At 41.9% G+C, this 19193-nt stretch overlaps 1 non-coding gene across 1 annotated transcript; it reads right to left on the bottom strand.

Annotated features, from left to right (window-relative positions):
* Positions 1-18331: 18331 nt before the first annotated feature.
* Positions 18332-18435, bottom strand: LOC126512789 (U6 spliceosomal RNA). The gene has a single exon (XR_007595157.1). It is a non-coding gene; the product is annotated as a U6 spliceosomal RNA (small nuclear RNA).
* Between the last annotated feature and the right edge of the window lie 758 nt (positions 18436-19193).

Raw genomic sequence — 19193 nt, 5'->3', positions numbered from 1 at the left:
TCTACGGCAACAGCCAGACATGTTCCTAGTGATCTAAAGCCCCTCTGCAATTTTCATCACCTCCTTGTTTTCCTCGCTTCCTCCCTCTGGCATTAGGGCTGGGTCACGATAAGGCACCGGACTAGCTGAGAATCCTAATGTTTTTTCTTAATTCTGGAGGAGAATAAGATCCATCTGAACGCATTTTGTTTGGGTTGGCTTCCTCAGACCTCCTTTGACCCGGAGCCAAAAACTATTTCAGCTGAGTTTTCAGTTTTGCCCCCTCTGCGCCCCAACGGTTTGTGTGTGTGGTGTGTGTGCACGCGCATCTGTGCGCTTTGTTCTTGTCGTTTCTAAGAGGCCTTTGGTATATGAGGTGTTAAGTCGCTTTGTGAAAGTTCTGTGGCAATGCTAACATATTCCATCAATGGTGATCCCCGCAGCTGTTAATCGTCAACATCTCTGTAACTCTGACAAAGCAACAGGACCTGACAACTGTCACCAATTCGGCGGGCCATGCTCTCGTTGGTAGGAGGCTGAGGCAACTGTTTGCAGCACATGTGGCTATTATTTTGCTGTGTATCAATCATAGTTTAACAAATCATTAAAATTAGCCACAGATGCCTTTCCGGGTAGAAAAACAACAAAAAGATTCCCAACATGGAGAGTAAAAGCAGGAATGGGACAGGCTATTCGTTCCTTTACTGAATAATAAAGTCAGGCATTGAGGAGGGAAAGGCTGATGACGTTCTGCTCTGGGAACCTACCTGGGATTTACACACATCCTGGATTTACATATTCTCAAAAGCATTGCTTTGAAATTGACCGTTCTTCTCTCCCTCCAACTCCATGTGCATAAGGGGACGCATGTCGCCAGTGGTTAGGGAGGGCACAAGAGGAGGGGTAGCCCACACTCGCCTCCTCCTTTCTCTTCTGGGAAGTACAGCCTGCGAGCCAACCACAGGGAGTTGTGTGCTGTTGTGAGATACGGTTCTGTACAGTTAGAAACGTTTCTGGCTGTTGCAGAGGAGGACAGGGTTAGTAGGACATGAATCTTCCTGAATTTAAGGATTCCTGTCTATGATATAAAATAACCCTCTAGCTGCTGACAAAATGAGAGCAACAATACCGCCAACACTCTGAGCCTGCTGCCGAAGTGTGCTGGCAGCTCAACATGCAAATGCTGCCTATGAGTCCCAGAATCTCCTGGAGGCAGGGAGGAGAGTCCCATGGACAGTCCCTGAACTGCATTCAGTTTTGTTCTCCAAAGCTCCTGTCTCTGGACACAGCAAGGTACTGACATCTCATCAGAATGACAAAACCAGAAGAAAAATAGCGCCAGTAATCATCCCGTGGAGGTTTGAAGCCAGAAGAGTTGTGTGCTGGAAAGATGGACAGGTGGCCAAGAGCTCCCTTTCTGGACAGTTAACTGAGCCTGTGCCCTAGGCTGAGGAACACACTGCTCAGAGGAGACAGCCCCACACACTCTGATCCTGACTCCCCTGTAGGTCAAGTTCAAAGCCCATTTCCCAGATAGATTCTCTCTCTGCTGCCTCCTGGTACTCCAGGTGAGATGCTGAGCTCTACAAAACCAGGTATCCCAGACCTCTGTGTCCCTGTTGTCCTTCCTAGTGATGATGAGACAAATTAGCATGTGCATGGACCTGGTATTTTTTGAAGAATACACTGGCAATCCTCCGGAAGAGAAATTGGCCAGGGAGTTAATCCAGCTAAATCATGGAATGTTTTCATAGTGACACTTGGTTTCTCTCTATAAGTTCCCCCAGATAACTGGATCTCATTGCTAAGCTTTTGGTGTAGCTGATCAGGGGCAGGATAGCCCTAACTCTGAAGAATGCAAAGAAAATCGCATTCCAATGGTCAATAGTCTTCCGGCTGTGTGCTTCCTGATATCCACTCGGCAGGCCCAGTGATGACTGGAGTACGGAAAGCTAAGCGAGGGACTGGCTTTGGCATAGGGTGAGAGGCGAGGCTTGTGTGAGCTCGTGTGTTAGTGACTGCACATCTGACCTCACAGACGGTGGACTGCGTGAGATGGGGTAAGAAAGTAGCAGCTCAATTTACTGCGTTGCGCAGACTGCTTTCCAAACTCCGCAATGGACAATTTAGTCCCAACCACCGTGGGAAGTGTGGATAATACAAACAGGAAACCTGGGATCCCCAGCGCAACTAATCTCTGTAAAAATGGCCATAGCCTGAGGAAGCCATAAATCCCAAGCCACCTCATGCCATCATTTACTCCGCATTAGTATCTTCCCAATAAGTGGATGAAAGAAGACCATGTTGTAGTCGTGTAGGACAAAACTTTGAGGTCTCCCTCTCTTCAAAACACTCCTGCGCATGCTCCCTGCCAAGCTTCACTCCAAGTCCCTGCCTAGTCTGGGCTTTCTTTGCCCCTTTCCCATCATGCCTCAAATACTACTCTGCTATCATGCCATTTTAGGGCTAAAGACATAAAAACTGCTTTTTGTTTGTTTGTGGCAAACTGTCTGATTCAAAGCAGCCTCAACCTCATTATCTAGCCTAGGGTGGTCTTGAACTTCTGATCCCCCTGCTTCTACCTCCGGAGTGTTGGGATTGCAGGTATGTGCCAGCAAATACAGTGCAAGGCGTGGAACCCAGGGCCTGGTGTCCACTAGGCAAGCATACTGTCTATTGAACTACAACTCCAATAGCCAAATTGTTTCTGTTGTTTAAAAGGCTACTTAGATTTATTATATGGCATAATATCCTGTCCAAAATAAGCATTGCAGCCAATACTTTCAGTAAAAACATGAAATCATGTGGGTCTGAATAAATGGCCATTGTGGAAAGCAGAGATGGCCAGGAGAGAATGGTACTCCTAACTCATAGACTAAGTGGTTTCACTAAGTCAAGGCTCCTCCAGGAAGAGACTTTCTGGAAAACTCTTGGCTTCTTGTCTAAGCAATAAAGTGATCTTATAGGCTACAAGCATCACAAAATTCCTACAGGGTATGAAGCTGGGGTGTCATAAATTGGGAGAAGTGACAGGAACATAACAAAATAACAATCTAGGTCAGCACACAGCTTCATGGCTTTGCAGGCTTCCAGATAACCCATCCACAGCTAACTAAAAGCAGGACCACTTTATGCCCAGTTGCTAACTCAAACCAAGTGGCCGAAACAGTGTGGTGGTTCCCCGTTCATTACGGGTCCACTTAAAATTCAATGAAATGGAAACAGGAAAGTACTGTGGGAGAGACCAGTTTCTCAGTGCAAACTTTTCAACTCACCTGGATTTAATCATGTACTATCAGGGCCTTACTCAGGGCGAGGACTCATTCATTGAATAGGACCTTCTCTGGTACTCAGTCAAGTGAAGGGCTGAAATCTAACTCTTTAGTGCTTTGTTTTCTTTGTTCAATTGTTCCATATTTATAGAGTATGGATAGACAAGCATCCTAGAAATATCTATATGCAAAAAAGTCAGGGGATTTAAACATCCAAACAGAAAACTGAAGTTTTTTTGTGATGTGCAATCCCAGAGCCAAAAACATGGAAGGTCACCAAGGGCATTTGTGTCTTCAGTCTTTTCCTTCCCTATTCGTCAGCTTCTTTCTGCTAGACAGCCAACTAGCTCTCTTTGCAAAAACCACACTGATCCAGAATGTGCACTGGGTTTTCCCAAGCTTTGATCACTGGCCACATCCAACAAGTTCCTAAACAACCACCACGCTGGGCCCATATCAGAGACGTTACCTGGGTGACATCATTTTACTTTTTCATCACTCTCTAAAAGCACTCAGATTGGAATCTGAGAGGGTCTGCTGGCCCTCTGGGCTCCTGCACAGGCAGCGCTGCCAAGTAACCCCTATGTCATCTAAAGACGGACTTTTAGCAGCCAGGTGTTTGCATGGACAACAACGGTGGTGGATGTGAGTCACAAAGCAATCAGATGGGCAGATAATGGTTTGCGCCATCTGTTGTGCACGTGTCCTGCAGCGTCTTACTATCCTGGACCTTCTAGGCCATATAGTTTACACAGATGGTATTCCCCAGACAGTGGCATGGTGTGAATGATGCCATGGAAAGATTCATCCTAGTGTAAGACAATAGATAATAGCCTGTCTGCCCATGTTTTTAAAACCAGCTCCCTTGTCGCCACACATGGAGCATATAGCTGAAAGGCTTCCGGTTTTTAATTTGAACTTGCTGCTGCACGACTCCTGTTAAAGAGGTAAACAAGGGGTTAAAGAGGTAAACAAGGGGAGTGGTGTGTAAGAATTCGATTTTGTGACTACTAGTCGCTGAGATTATTTATTCTCTTTAGAGTAAACACTCTACGCCAATGAATTCATTTTCTCCTATAAGTGGCGTTTTCCATGGTTGAACAGACATGCATTCTGTCTTCTTGGCTCAGCTAAGAGGGAAGATATGTGCTCATCCCAGAAGAATGCACTGCAAATGAGATCCAGAATTGGCTATTTCTTTAAGGTGCCAGGATATCCGACTTCTCGACTTTCATCATGAACTTGGCTCGCTCAGATAAAAGAAAGATAAAGTGCATTAATCACAGAGCAAAGATACTGAAAAGACTCAGAGAAGTCCGGGAGGGGGGCGGGGACAATGAGTGAATCTCAACTATAGACGGATGCCTCAGACTTCAAAAGATCTCTGCAAGAAGATAAAAATGAATATATTTTGAGATCAATTCCTAATCCTGGAGGATTTTCATAAAGGACACGGGGCAACAGAAGTATCCATAAAAGTCCCACACTCTGTTCCCATATTTTCAGTAGGGAAAGGAGTATTCACCTAGAAGAAAACCCAGATCTACAGGGCCGTGTTTGTGTACAGTGGCAGGGCGTAGGAGAAAGAAGAGACTAAACGAAAGTGTCAACAATGGTCACTGTTGGAAGGTACAGGGTGAGGGAAGATTGGAGGAGCCTGTCCTCATCCTGTTGTACTTCCTCTTCTTCTTCAAGCACACACCATTTTACTGAAGTTTTAAGACATTCCTACTCACAAGCCATAAAGGCCATAGGGTAGCTCCAATAATAAAGTGATCTAGTTATGGTCTAGTGATGCCCACTGACCACATGGGAACATGAAAATTGTCTTTGGTTTACAGCCCTCAGAACACTGAATGAGGAAACTTATTTTACGAAGTCTTGTGTGCCCTCATCTATAACCTCTTCTTCTAGCACCAGATCAAAACGTGATCCTGAATCTCTCAAAAGTCAAGCTATCAAAGCTACAATAATCCCTCCGTAGAACATCTTGGGAGGGCCTTTCCCATCTGAGATATTGGAGAATTCTTTCATTTCCAGGATTTGCTTGAAAATGACTATATTTTAGATGGTCAATGCATGAGAGGTATCCCCTCATAAATATCATAAGTATTACAACTGTAATTGCCATAATGCCACATTTTTAAAGTTCTTAAGATTATAATATAGTATAAAAGCAACATAAACACTTAATGATGGGTGGGTGGATGGTCAGCAAATGCGCAAACAACGTGAATGGAAGAGCTATTCTACTTTGATTTCCAAGTAAGTGGCATGGAGTTTAATGGACAAGTCAGAGATACAGTCCAGGAAGACAAGCTGGCTCTCATGTTATTAAGTGTTTTGTGAGGTAGGGGATCTGGTGGGCCTCTGGACCAGGATCATAGGCAGGCAGCACCATCTCTGCAGTAGCAAAAAGCCATGAAGAAAAAGAGGAAAAAAAGAGAACAGAACACTTCATCCCACTCTCTACGCAACATCCTTACATGCACACATATTCAGGGGGAAGAGTGGATTTCCTGGCGCACGTTACGAGTCTCTTCTGGAGATATTTATAGTCACAGATCCACTTTGATAAAGGTGTTTAAAAAAATAAGAGAGAGACCATCCAGTTCATACTTTCCCTTTGTAATCAGCTGCTAAACGTGATAAAAAGTGTAGAGGAGATGAGGCGGGAAGGGAGAGAGACAGATGCCTAGATGGAAGGAGATCAAATAAAAAAGTTCAAAGTGGCAAGTAACACTTCATCCCAGTTCCACCCCTGGGCATTGGCTAGCTGGAATGTTATCACTACCTACGAAAGGCCAACTGCAAAGAGTTCAGAGAACCCCTGTAAAGCTCCGAGCAAAGACCCAGATCCAAGGATGCACAAATGATGTTGCTCGCCGCTGCAAGAGCTCACCAAGGTCTGCTAGCCTACCCTAATAAGCACAGCAGCTGACCCTGAGTGTAGACTAAGTATCAGGAGTTCCCTAGGATGCTCAGAAGTATAGCACTGTCCATCTCTGTCCCAGGACTGTGGGCTGTATGCAGGGTAGAAATCAACGGCTCTAAACTGCACATCTTTGCCAACGTTTCTAAACTGAAGAATGTCTAACATGCTATTTGCTCTCACCAATGTCCACTTAACCATTTAAAACTATTTTATGAATCCCAGCTCTTTGAAGGAAACAAGCTCTCTCTCCTTACTCTGGCAGGATTCTTGCTTACATAGATAAGCCAGACCCAGACACTATCAGGCTCCTCACCATCCTTCCCTTGGAAGGACCGGTCCCCCAGAATCTGCCACTTTTCTACTGGGTTAACATGTCTAATCCTATGTTACACTTCTCCACAGCACCAATATACTATGAATCCTCAGTCAGTGCACAGAACATATTTCCTGCCACCTGATGCATGGACTCTAGACTTCTTACTTAATCACCTGTTGCAATTTCTTTTATTCCTTATTTGTAATATCTAAAAAAAAAAAAATAACCAAAATACTAATCTTGATTTCTACTCCCTATTTCATTACCAAACATCTGCATACCTCCGCAAAATATTGCCAAAATATGCCAAAAATGCCAAAATATTTATCAGGCTTATTAATAAAAACCTATCAACCATCCTTCATGCCTCTTTCATCTCTACCCTTTATCTCCCATATATTTAAATATATCCTGGGCTTTCCCTTCTTTATCTATTGAAAGTGGCACAACCCTGGTTAAAAAACAATACTAACATCTAGCACCGACATTGCAATGAAAACCTCCCAAATCATTCCAGTTTGTATATATAATATTACACAGTCAAATCATAACTATAGGATTGGGAGCCAAAATGAAATATCAGTGGCCAAAGTATTTACTTGCAAACCCTTTGCCTTTATAATAATATAATAAACTTCCAAGTAGAGTAAATTACATATCTTTTTATAAATGATAACTATAATTATAACAAATATTGTGCATTTCACTAAGCCTTATAAGCATTTAATTACCGAGGTGAGAATTAATACAAGTTGCTACTCAGTATTGCCATCACTGAAGTGAGCGCCATCAGTGGCCATCTGAAATAGACTCCGAAGAGGCACTTGCTCTTCTACCTCCACAAACTGTGTTCACAAAGCTATTAAAAATTATCAAGAATACAAATTATGACGTATGACTCCTGGATTTAAAACACGATGTGGGGTAACACTCTCATTTTCTCAGTCTTTCTTTAAATATTGTCCTCAAAGAAAGGCTAATTGTGAGCAATGGGGAAGGATGGGATACAGGCAGTGGTCGTGAGTTACAAATGAGAATATAAAGCTAATTGTTTTTCTAATTCAATTCTCTTGTGGATTGTTTGATTTGTGTGGCAGAAAAATTCATAAATGATACTGAGAGTTTTAATATTAATGTGAAGTCCCACAACTTCTGTTCTGAATTCATACTCTGACTTTGTAGAAGCTCACTGAGTTCTGTTGACTTTGTATTCAATTAATTTGGGTGGGAACTTTTTGCCTATTTGCAAGATTTTTATAATAGAGTTTATGAAATTAAAAGATTAAACAATTATCTCACATATCAAGTGTTAGGGCATATGAGGTTTCTCAGCAGACAAATTTATCTCTTTTCCCAGGAAATAAGGTCACATGACTAAGCTGAGCTAGTGAATGGGAGAAGACCTGAAGTGTGTGCAGCTACCAAGTGTGTACAGGTATCAAGTGTGTGTAGCTACAAAATGTACAGATACCAGGTGTATGCAGATACCAGGTGTGTGTAGATACCAGGTGTATACAAATACCAGGTGTGTGCAGATACCAGGTGTGTGCAAATACCAAGTATGTGCAGATACCAGGTGTGTTCAGTTACCAGGTGTGTGCAGCTATCAACTATGTGCAGATAGAGGTGTGTGCAGATGCCAAGTGTATGCAGTTACCAAGTGTGTGCAGATACCAAGTTCTGCAGAAACCAAGTCTATGCAGACACCACCTATGTGCAGATACCAGATGTGTTCAACTACCAAGTATGTACAGATACCAGGTGTGTGCATCTATCAAATGTTTGCAAATACCAGGTGTGTGCAGATGATACCAGGTGTGTGCAGATACCAAGTGTGTGCAGATACCAGGTGTGCACAGATACCAAATGATCTCTAAAATGGACAGCCACTTCCAGAGGTTCCCTGTGACTGGAATGTAGGTGAACTGCTGATGAATTAGCTTATCAAAGCATTAGTGATGTGTATGGGTCTAATCACTCATGATGAAGGAGCTTAGTGTTCCTCTTCTTAGAAGAAGAAAAGAAAGTTCATAACACAGAGTAGTCACTCAAAATGTTTTTTTTAATGAATGAAAGATGAGAAGCATATTGCAAAACAGGCACACATCCTTTCAGAATGTCAAGGAGCTGAGAATCCATTTGCTTTTAGTAAGTTCATCTACGTGACCTCGGTGATGTTCTTTAAAGGGAAGGAATGAGGGGGGAGGGAGGTGCAGAGGAATGATGGGGGAAATTCATCTTATCCCTGGTCATCTCTTGTGTCCAGAACAAAGAAAAATTAATCATTTAAAAAGAGCCAACACTTCTTTATTAGTTTCTTTTTTCCTAGACTGCACATTAATTTTGGTGGCGAGACACATGAGAAGCTATGCATTTTGCGATCATTCCAGGTTCTTCTCCAGTTTCTTGCCCTTTATCCAGCTCACTCTTGATTTTTTTTTCCTTTATGTGTCTACTGCTTCACAAATGGTCTCACTGTCCTCTCAAACCTCTGAGCACAAAGCTTACACACAGGAAGAGTACCTGCATCTCCTCAGGTGAATAGTAGACAGAAGCTAGAAGCCCTGACAACTCCTTTAGAAACATGCTACTATCAAAATCCTGAGGTCTTTTTGAGCATGCTCCCTCATATTTTATTTTATCAAAGATTTAACAGTAAAAGAACTAGGTGTCTTTTTCTTCCTGGAGAGTATTTCCTGAAGAGATTGATAATGAAGAATCTCATGCAATTTTTACACAAAATACACATAATAATGAGCCAGCTATAAGACTTTCAACTGTTTCTACAGCATGTTGGGATGCTAAGTTTGATTCCCATGAATTCTGTTTGGAAAAATGCAAACTCCTCAGGCAATATGCTCTGCAACTGGGGAATCTGGGTCAGTCAAGAGGACAAAAGACTCCATCCCATGGCTAATGTAGAACCTTGGCCTTCCCACCCCCTATGTGATGGAGTGATGTCACAGCCATCTTTTCCCACTAACAGTCTGGTCCTGATCATTGTTACAAAAAGTCTGAAGCCAGCCATTGCTTTAGAGTGTTCCATAATATATTTTGGAAAGACTCCTCTCAGCAGAACTAACTGAAAAGAGGTCATGTGCTAAGTCCAAAATATGAGCTTTTCATAAAATGCAGACGCAATAACAGACTCGAAGTATAAAGGAAAACATTTACACAAACCATTAAGTGACGGCCAAACCCTTCCTTTTATGAAGAGAAATCTAAGTGTATTGCCTTCTAGCAAGTGTCTTAAGTCTTCGAGCTTAAGCTTTGATGTTCCCCTGCCAAGCATTCTTCCTCGGTTTTACTCTCTGTGCTGTGCACTCTGATAATAAGACTTGGTTTTATGGCCCCTCTTGATTTCCTGCATGAACCCAAGGACATAAAGAAGGGAATTTTGAAACTCTGGCTTCCCCATTAGCCCATGGAACATTTTAACCTGTGGAGTTACATTGTAAGGAACACAGAAGCAAATCTTCCCTAAGCAATTCACGGAGGGGATGTCTTCCAAATAAAAGTCAAACACAAGATTTTGTGATACTAGAAGTTTGAACATGCGCGTGCCGATAATAGAAAGACTGATTTTCCACTCAGTTACCATGCTAATAACTGAGATTGCATGATGTTTGTGGGCACATAAATTACACTACACAAACCTTTAGCTGTTTATTTTATGACATGGTTCTTCAGTGTTCCAAGGAAAATATTCTTCTTGAGAGTAAACGAAGAAGAAATCTGGATGTCGGCAGTTCCCCCTCTCCCCAGTCATAAAGATCTGTCTTGATCTATATTTGATATTTTACTCTTCAAACTAAACAAACAACTGTTGTCTTTGTCAAGAAAGGAAGACATTTAAAATTCAGAATGATTTTGGATAATGGATGAAAGCACACGTGGTTCGCAGTATCAGGAGTGAGGGCTGAGCAACTGTTATAGCTGATTAAGGGGAGTACACCGGATAAGATTCAGAACTCTGCTTATCTCTGGACCTTTCTGTCTGAAAGATGACATCAGAGAGCCTGCTGCATCCCTTAGTTTACAGCTCATTGTTTAGAAGGCTCTGCCTCAATGAAGAACTAAAGCAAAAGCTATTAAATTACAATGAATTGTTGGTTCTGTGGCCTAGTTTATTGGGAATGAAAAGGAATAAAACAGCAAAATTCTTCAGAGACTCGCTGCAATTCACTGGGAATGTTCATAGCATAAATTCTCTATGTATATGCTATATAAAAGGAAAGTGGGAGAGATCCCAGAAGGGCTCTGACTGAAACTGTCATTTTAATAAGTGGGGTCAGGGTGTGACCCTGTAAAAAAAAGATGTTTAAAGAAGAAGTAGGCGATTCCACCTCCTAATTAATTAACTGTTTGGCCATGAAAACAGATCTTAGCCTTCTTAGATCTTTCTCTCATAATCTAAAGAGAAAGGGGGCTGAAGAAGATTGCTCCGGCTTCCCTTGATTGATGACTGTTCTGTCCTTGTTTCAAGGGATGTGTAAGAGATTCAGAGAAGACTTTTCTTTTTGTGACATCATGGCTAAGCCTTAAAAATCACCAAATAGCTTCTCTTCACTCTGGTTATGTTTTATTAGAACGTAGCTGCTGTGGTTTCTTCATATCTCATATGGATATGTTTGTGAAAAAAATTCTCCCCGGGTTCCATACTTCCTAGTACTTAGCATGAGGAAAGTGGCAGCTGCCTCTCACAGAGACCTGATGTGAAGAACCACCTACCTGGGCAAAGCTCAGTGGGCCTTGTAACTTCACCCATTCACCCCAGAAAAATGTAAAAAGAGAAAGTTCATCAGTCTTCCAAGAGACCTTTGAAATACATTCTTCCCAAACTCCAAGTAATAATTTATCTTGCATAAAATAGAGAGAAGGCTTTTGCTGCATCCGGTGCAAAGACCTCAAATGAATGTACAATCCAGTGTTTTCCTTCCAAGAACCTCTCCTGAGTCTGAGATAGTGGCATACATCTGAAATCCCAGGACCTGGGAGGTGGCAACAGAGGGATCAGGAGTTCAAGGTCATTCTCAGCTATATAGAAACTTCAAGCTACCCTTGGCTACATTAGACTCTGCCTCAAAACATACAAACAACAGCAACAGATGACCATCATATTTGAGCAACTGACTTGGTGAAACAATATGAAAAATGATTTTGTTCTTCCATTCTCTGTGGTTCTGCATATTTCAAACAATCTACTTAATTGATGTTTGATATAATGGTGTTGCGTGACTTTTCCTGGGCAGACAGACATGAGAAACGATCTATTTGCCCCAGATAGGGCATTGACAATACATCAAATGATTCTATTAAAGTCTACGTTGGCAAGCCAATCAGCTTATTGGGCACACACACACACACACACACACACACACACACACAAACCCTAGCGTGGATAACAACTCATAAAAGCTGTAGCCCTAAAGGTCTTGTAGGCAGCTCAACAGGTGGGAGAGTTCTCCTCTCCTCAGCAGTCCTTACTGCCTGTATAACCCCGAAGATGGAAAGCTTTTAAGTTTCAGGGATTTACTGAGACTTGTGAGTTGTTAACTTCTTAATGAGTCTCCTTCCAGAAAGGAGTATTTCACCTCTGGGGGAAAGCTAGTCATGTAACATTCCATCTTTTTCCTCCCACTCATTTCTCCCCCTCTGCCATGATGCGCTTGAGCCTTGAAGGTGTCTATCTAAAGCTAACCGTTGTGTCACTATGGTACAGAAGCAATCACTCATTCCCAGGTTTCTCTGGGGCACATCATCATTTGTCAAAGGAAGTTTCTTCCTATGGCAGATGGTGACTGAAACTGCGGTGATCTCCTGGCATGCACACAAATGTTTTATAGGCACACTACATCTATTTAAAAACAATAGCAGCTATTTTCCCTTTGGGGCTTATGAGATCCTCAACCACAGGCTTTTGTATTTATTTAATGAAACATTTTCCCAGGGGATAAGTATTCTAGTTTGCTTTTCTGTTGCAGTGAGGTAACATTCTCACCAAAAGCAGCTTGAGGAAGAAAAGTTTCTTTGGCTCACACTTGTACACTATGACCCTTCAGTGAGGAAAGCCAAAGCAGAGTCTCAAAGCAAATAAATAGTAACTTGGCTGACGGTCGTCACAGCCTCCCCCATAATAACTGTACCATTCGCCCAATATAAGCCTTGTCGGCAGAAACATACAAAGACTGAGTGTTTGACAATCAGGTGGGAGAGATCTAGTATGTCACATGTCGTCTTTCATGTTCCTCCTAACATGCACGCCTTTACATGTGGCTTAGACGTGTGTATTTCTCTCTTCCCTTTTCTTTCCTTTCTCCTCTATTTTCAGATTATCTTTTGAAAAGGATTTACTTGCATTACTTTTAATGACGTGTGTGTGGGTGAGAGCATCTGCACATGAGGGCAGATGCCCATAAAATCCAGAGGCGTCAGACCCCCTAGAGATGGCGTTAGAGGAAGCTGTGGGCTGCTCCGTGTATACACCGGGAACCAGACTGAGTCCTCTACAAAAGCACATATGTTGGCAAGTGCTGCACCATCTGTGGAGCCCCCAGATTCTCTCTTTATAGTAGAAATGATAACCTTTTGCTTCTAAAACAAGTTGCAAAGATGTTCCAAGCTTGGTGCATATATGGAGAGTCCCTGTACTCCCACTGCCCAAATCCTGATGGAGTTTAAATTTTCAGTACTTTTTTTTATTGCCTGGGTTTTCACAGTTAAGAATGTTTCACATCCTCAGAATACACAGGGATTTACCTACATTTCCTTTCAGATCTTGATTGGTTTTTATGTTTGTATTTAGTCGTGACCCTTCTAGATTTTAGCTTTATGAGACGTATAAGGAAGTGGACAATGAGGACTACTGAGAACTCAAGAACAATGGCAATGGGTTTTTGATCCTACTGCACGTACTGGCTTTGGGGGAGCCTAGGCAGTTTGGATGCTCACCTTACTAGACCTGGATGGAGGTGGGTGGTCCTTGGACTTCCCACAGGTCAGAGAACCCTGATTGCTCTTTGGGCTGATGAGGGAGGGGGACTTGATCGGGGGAGGGGGAGGGAAATGGGAGGCGGTGGTGGGGAGGAGGCAGAAATCTTTAATAAATTAAATTAAAAAAAAGAAAGTCATGTCACTTTTTTCTAGATAACTACCTCACCCAAACTTCCTTACCATTTTTCCATCTCCTCCATTGCTGAAGATATGGCCAGTCTCTTGCTCTCAGTTGCCAATCAGAATGAGAGGATAAGATCTCATTGCTGATGACACCACACTTTTTGGATACAAGGGCACAGAAATCAGTCAGAGCCTAGCGTAAAGCTTCCATTATACTGGCTAGCATTCATAGCAAAAGGACCTATAAACCTTTCTGGGAGAGAAAATTCATCAATGGCCTTATTTAGTCATAAAGCCAATATCCTATGATACTTACCTGTCAAGTAATATGTACCCACTAACAGAGGGCACAACTGGTTTGTGTGGCAGGAGCTAGCAATTAACTGTTTCCTGGTAAGATCTAAAAGGTATTCCACAGGAGTATATGCATGCCTAATACTGTAAACCTGGTCAAAAGCTTAAGGCTGGGAGGCCACGAGCTCTAGGGGAGACCATTTACTGAGGTTCTGGAAACAGGTAAGTGCTCACATTGCCTTCTAAATATGTGTGTTCATGCTCATTGACTACTGCTTGATCCTAGAAGCATCTTTTGCACAGTGTTGCTTACGGTGCAGACTCATAACTGGTCCAGATGATGAGAATCTGTGACTGTTGAGCCCTCAGCCCTAAGTACAATATCTATAACACCCACCATGTCTGCACAATATAGCAGAACAGGAAAAGAGAAGCTCAGAGTAAGAGGATGTGGATGAACATCTGAGACAGTGCTTTCTGGGTATGGCCGGCCCTATGGCAATCATGAACACACAGCAAGGGCCACCTGCATAAGATTTGCATAAATTAAAGATGTGAAAGCAGGCGGCGCCTGGCTGGAAGGAAAAGGGGAGTTAAAAGGAGAAGAGGCTGGTGAGAGAAGGCAGAAGGGAGTGGATATGACCAGAATGCATTGTATACGTGTATGAAACGGGCAAAAATAATTTGAAAAAGATGTGGCTAGCCACTATAACTTACTATATGTATGTATATATATATATTAATTGCTGGGTTTTCCTATTTTATTCTACTGATTATCTCTTCTACTCATGTATCATTAACAACTGCCTTAATTGTAAGGTCACACACACGTTTTATTGTATATCAACATATATTAATCTCAAGTGTGGTGAGCAGAGCTTCTAATGTGCACACGCATTTTCCTTCCCTTTTATTATTTTCATGCCTATTCATATTTTGACATTGCAGCGAAACTTTTATTGGAGTCACATTAAACTTAATAATTTATGAATATTTAATTCTGTTGGCAATTTTTGCAATTATATATAGCTTTTTTAATACAATCATAGTCAGCATTGGGGATTAATGACATAATAGATTCAGAAAATAAAAACAGAGAATTTCTTTCTTCTCTATATATCCTTATATATTTTAATTCGTGGGAATGTTTGAATCATTACGGATGTGATATATTTTTCTGTGAAACCAACTAAATCTGACGTTCCTTTGTAGGAGATTAATTTTTATGGGTTATTGTTTTGGTTACACTTTTGTCAAGGTCATTTGTGATAAGTTAATTTTCTTCATTATTCATTTTGAAATATTTTATTGTTATGAAATCTTACATGTGTGGGTGTCTGCTAACACATATGTGCAGTGCCTGGGGAGCCCAGAAGAGAGCATCAGAGCCTCCGGAATTGGAGGTGCAAATGGCTGTGAGCTGCCCTGTGAGGCCTGGGAACTGAACTTGGGTCCTCTGCAAAGGCAGCAAGTGCTCTGCACTTCTGAGCCATCTCTTGGCCCCTCTTCACTGTCTGCATCTAATCAAGGTTTTAAAATTTATTGGTAGAAAGACAGGAAAATAGAACTCATTAAGTTATCTGGGTGGGATTCTCCTTTTAATTTTTAAATGTGTGTTTTGCTTTTTATCTCACGTTCCTCTCTTTTTTGGACTATCATATGCAATATTGATATTACATACTTATATGTATTAATAATCTTCTTAATATTTATATCTTGTATAATTTTGATATTAATCGAGGTGTTTGAAATGGCTACAAAGCTCTATTGATTTCCAGTTTTTCTACATTGACTATTTTGCTTTCTTTAGTTTTACTGTACTGTTCTTTTCTACATGTTTGAGGGGAGTGTTAAGCTCATTTGTTTTGATTGATATTTATACTGATCTATGAGACCATGAATATTTTTTGAAAACTGACATATACCCAGAGATTTGTGTGTGTGTGTGTATTTTCATTATTATTTTTAACAAGTATACAATTTTGAGTTTTCTGTTTTCAATAATATCTTTTTTATGTATTTTGAAAAAGCTGAAACTTTGCCCTTCATTAGTGCCCTCTCCCCAGTATGCCCCTACTGACTTCAAACAGTTAGTGGTTTTAGAAAGGTCAATTCAGACACAAATGCCCATGATTGTTTTCTCAGGGGTGTGTGTGTGTGTGTGTGTGTGTGTGTGAGAGAGAGAGAGAGAGAGAGAGAGAGAGAGAGAGAGAGAGAGAGAGAGAGAGAGAGAGAGACGGTATGTGCTAGTAAGAAATATCAGAAAGTGGGTGGATGGAAATCCTTCTCCTTAATAACTTCATTTTCAAGTTCACTTGTTGGCGCTTTTTTCATGCTTAGATGCTCTGATTGATCCAGACATAGAGACCTTTGGTTTGCTATGTATCTAGATACAGCCAAACGACCATAGGCCGGCCTGAATTGCAGCACAGTGTAGTATATGACAAGCGGATTTGCACCGCCGTATAGTGTTCTGCTGAGGTGAGAAAGAAAGGATGATGCTCTCAGGAGGGGACTAGGGAAGTTTTCCTCACATCCTGCCTGACTAATCCTTCTTCTCTTTTGGTATTCTTGTGGCAATGCATGTTAACTTGCTGTGTTTATGGGGGACTTTCAGCAGCTCCTTCATGAGCTGTTGCAAGCAGCTTCTCCCAACTTCAAACTTAAAGCTCACACCGACTGCAAGCTCACCTACTTAAAACAAATCTCGCCCGCTCCAAACTTCAGCCTAAAAGCCTGTCATCTTCTCGCTACGTGGCCCACGGAGGAAAACACACTGGCCTGAGCTCTCTGTTTCTGAACCTCCTTCTGCCTTTTCATCTCCGTTTAATTGGTGCCTCATATCAGAGCAGCGGTTGAAATGTGATTACACCTCAAGCTTGCTGGGGAATTCGGGAGCTTGCCAGGAATGAAGAAACTTAACAACATTGTAGAGAAACAAAAACCAATGCAGTCGGGCCAGCACTGGGCAGCATAGATCCGTGAGAGTGCCAGAATAAGGGCCCACGTCAGAGTTGTCAGCTGAGGGGAGCTAGAACCCCCGTGGCGTGAGAAGACACCACAGCCCAGGGCCCGCGGCCAACCTGGAGCTGCACAAGAGTGGAGAGGGAGCAACCTCACTTTCCCAGCTGACCAAGTGGGATCAGATCAAAGAGCCCGGTGGGATCATTTCATCTGGCACACAACGCCCTTCAGAACCAGAGCCAGGGCTGCCACAGCTGGTGCCAAGGGCCCACTAAAAAGGCCTCCCATGGGCGATCCGCAGGCAATCCATCCTCAGGGCTGAATAAAGAGGCGGTTTTAGAGACAGCTCTGCTACACGGCGTTGAAATCACTACAACTAACCACAGTAAAGTGTCAAGGCGGCTGCACAGCTCACAGATATCCATCACTAAAACCAGGCCACGGAGCAGGATCTCAGCCCGTTCACAAAACAGCGGCAGATAAAGAAGAAATGAGGGTGGAATGCGCAGGTGTGATTTCTTTATTATTAGATGAGAAATGGCCCCAGCTTAAGGCCAGTCAAGGGGGTTTTCTTTTTAAAGTGAACTCCATTCTGAAAGATGCTTGTATTAAAATTGGCTACCCAACCCCATCCCTTTTTGGCTTTTGTTTTGCTTATCTTAGGAAACAGAAGATAAAATACCACAATGGATACATCCACAACACAATTCTCACACCTGGAGCTCAGGGAAAATCAAGGAAGAGAAGATGGAAAGGTTGTAGGCAGCAGAGGACTAGGATACCTCTTGTAGGACGGTGTCTTCTAGACATGACAGGGAAGTTGCACTCATGAAATCTCAGCATCAGAATTGTCCAAGCAAGGCCAATGTGAAGGAGGAAAATTTCAAAAGGCTCACCCCTAAATAAAGAGCTACAGAAAATCAATGACAGCTGAGAAAGAGAGAATCAGGTTATTTTTCCAGAGATGAAAACCCTGATGAATTATCCAGTCCCTAGTGTTCAGCCCTAAGCACATGTACATAGGAGCAACATTAAATGAACTCAGACGTTTATTATTTTTTCTTTTATATTGAAAATGCATTTTTAATATATCGCGACTATACTTTCCCCTCCCTCTCTTCCTCCCAGTTCTTCCTCACCTCCTCTCCCCTCCAGATCCACTCTCTTTCTGCCTGTTATCTATGAGATAGAAACCAAACATAGCAAAATAAGTATAATAATATGAAACAAAAACTGTGATGTTGAAGTTGGGCATGGAAGTCCAGCAGGAGGAAAACAGTCCCAAGAGTCAGCACAAGATCCAGACACCCACTTGTTCTCGCAGTCAGGACTCCCATAAAAGCACTAAGCTGATAGCAGTAAGTGTGCCGAGAACCTGGTGTAGACCCATATAGACCCTGTGCTTGCTGCTTTAGTCTCGGTGAGCCCATATGTGCCTTGCTTAGTTGATAAAAACAAATTCTGGAGCACTTCACAAATTTGTGTGACATCCTTGTGCAATGGCCCTGCTAATCCTTTCTCCGTCAATCCAATTTTAGTTTATTCTGCGTCAATCCAATTTTATTTTATTGTTTATTGTGCCAAAACAAGCTCAATCCTTTTCATTTTAATTAATTTTTAAATTTTTTACTTGAGTATTATATATTCATCATTTTCTCCCTCCTCCCCCCCCCAGCTCCTCCCAGGCCTTTTACTGCCTCTCAAATTTATGATTGGTAAACCCATTTCGGTAGCGAAGTTCCACCAGAAGTTCGCGGTGTGGATTTTGTTAGCTGCCTCACCAAATTGTCTTTCTTGATTAAGTGAAAGTATCTTAGAGTGATTATGCTTCCTTTCATTGCCTAGCATGTAAACATGACAGTGACTTGGAAATGCAGAGTTACACACGATTACATCACCACATCAATGTGTCATCGCGTTCTCTTGATGTTTAGTTACCCATGTGTCAGAAAACAAATTCCCCATGACTGGAAATGCCTTTCTCATTGTTAACACTTGCTTTAACCCTTCCTCCTGGGTTCAGATTCCTTTCTGAAGATTACCAATGATATAAATTCATTCAATAAGATTCTCCTGTCTCTGAAAGTCTCCCTCAAGGTAGAAATTAAAAATATCTCGCCTCGTTGATTTCAAGTAGATTCTACATGCTTTGATTTAGCTTCTTTTGCTCTTATTGATTACCTCTGGTTTGTCCGTTCATCTGTAGACCATTTTAATTTACTCTTCAATGACGTACAGATACTCTTTTTCTTTTCTTTACCTTCCTTTCTTTTTATCTATCCTTTTTTTATATTTCTTTCTTCCTGTTGTTGAATCA

This window comes from Alexandromys fortis, unplaced genomic scaffold (assembly GCF_014885135.2).
Source record: "Alexandromys fortis isolate MF-2015 unplaced genomic scaffold, M_Fortis_MF-2015_v1.1 scaffold_19, whole genome shotgun sequence".
NCBI lineage: Eukaryota > Metazoa > Chordata > Mammalia > Rodentia > Cricetidae > Alexandromys > Alexandromys fortis.
This window is presented reverse-complemented; position numbering and strand designations above follow the sequence as displayed.